Here is a 1912-nt window from a genome sequence, read left to right on the forward strand (position 1 = left end):
TATACGGGATACAGATAGGAAATGAAGAAGATTAATTATCCTTTTGCAGATTGTATAATTTTTATACTTTGAAGACCCTAAAGACTTTACCAAATGATTATTAAAACAAATTCAGCAGAGCAATAGGATACAAGTCAACTTACCGATACTGAAGACAGTTCAATGTGCGTGCTGAGTCGTTCACTCCGTGGTTTCTCAGTACTCTGTAATGATTCCGAAGTCAGCTTTCTAGTCTGTCCACGGGAATGAGGAAACGGTCTTTGCAGAAATAATGGGAGCTAAACAGGAACACGCAGAGGAAGGCATCCAGCCCGCACCAGAGGAGGCGACTCTCCAGGAGGCCAAAGTGAGAGAAAGATGCTTGTGGGCACCTGCTGCCTGGCAGCGTGGAGCCTGGTTCCAAGGGCGGGTGAACAGAGTCGATAAAGCAAGATGAAAGGATCTTCATACAGATGTTATTTCCTTCTCTTCATTCAGGAGATTCAAACTGAGCCCCCACTAGGATTGAGTCATGCTTCCCAGGTTTGGAACTGTCAGGATGCTTGAAGAAACAACGCAAAAACTGTGACTGGTGGGCACAGGAACAGCCGGTTTCTCACGGAGGCAGAAACAATGGCTGGTAGAGCAGGTTCCAGACCCCAGCGGCTGCACCCCGACGAGCTCCAGCTCCTCCTGTGCATGGGCCCAGGGAGAGAAGCAGAGAGGAAGAGGCAGGCAGGGCTGTGCCCAGGGAGATGCCGGCGACACCTTCCCGGCCATCCTCTCCCTAGCCTTGGATGAAAGAACAAATGGAGGCAAGCCGATTACCCTAACTCGGGTTCGCTATGCTTAGCTGTTGGTCCCGGCCGCCCATCTCCAAAGATAACGAGGAAACGCAGGACCTGCCACAGCAAAGCTCTGTAGTGCTGGCGAGTTATGGGCTGGGCCTCCAGCCCTGATTGTCACCTGCAGTCACCTGCACGGCTCTGCAGCATCTCAACCTGACTTCCCAAAGCCAATGCAAGCCCGTCACAGGTCCTCAGCCGCATTAAACACAGGGCAACATCGAAGTCCAGGTCCCCTGCTCTTGGAGCTTCCTGGACTCCCTTCCCAGCTCGGGCACGCCACTCACTGCCCTGCCCTGCCATGCTTTCCCGCCTTCCCCCTGCCAGACCTCTGTCTCCCCTGTCTCCATTCCCACCACCCTGCACAGTCCATTGCAAGTGTGTCCTTCAGGAACAACCCAGGCCCCATCACCAGGGAGGCCGCCCGACTGCTGGGCATCGCAGACATCCTGTCCTGCAGAGATCTCCTCCCGGGAGCTGCCCTCTTCCTGCTCTGGGCAGAAATTTCTAGCGACTCCTTGGGGCTCCTGTTGAGAGGACAGGATCATGGCATTATGCACAGGAAGGTTGGGGAGGACACAGGAGGCGCAGCTGTGGTGCTTCTGGAGGGGGCAGGAAAAGCGCTGCCCCTCTGAACCTCTGTCCGCATTTTGGAACCACGTGACCCAGGGCGGAATTGTGGGTGGGAGCTTCCCAGGTCTGGCCAACCACTGAGATTCCCTTTGCCTCCTTGGGTTCCTCCACTGTCAAACGGAGAGACTCCTCATCAAGTGGGGAGATGGATGCGACCCAGCAACCAGGGGTTCTGAAGATTGAGTGAATTGCCAGGAAAAGGGCAGAGAGAGGCCCAGACACCCCCGGTGTTTGACACAGATTGGTTTCCAGTGAACTGAATGTTAAAAAGATATTACAGAGGGAAACGACCCGCCCGGTTGATTGTTTTTTTCCCAAAATGGATGGGATGATGAGCGTGCGCCCTCATTTGCATATACAATCAGGCGAAGGCTCTCGCCAGGCATGAGCATCGCATTGGATGGCATCCTGATTGATACACCTCCCTAGGGCTCCTTCACATCCAGCGTGCAGGT

Source organism: Sciurus carolinensis, chromosome 5, assembly GCF_902686445.1.
Source record: "Sciurus carolinensis chromosome 5, mSciCar1.2, whole genome shotgun sequence".
In the NCBI taxonomy this organism is placed as follows: Eukaryota; Metazoa; Chordata; class Mammalia; order Rodentia; family Sciuridae; genus Sciurus; species Sciurus carolinensis.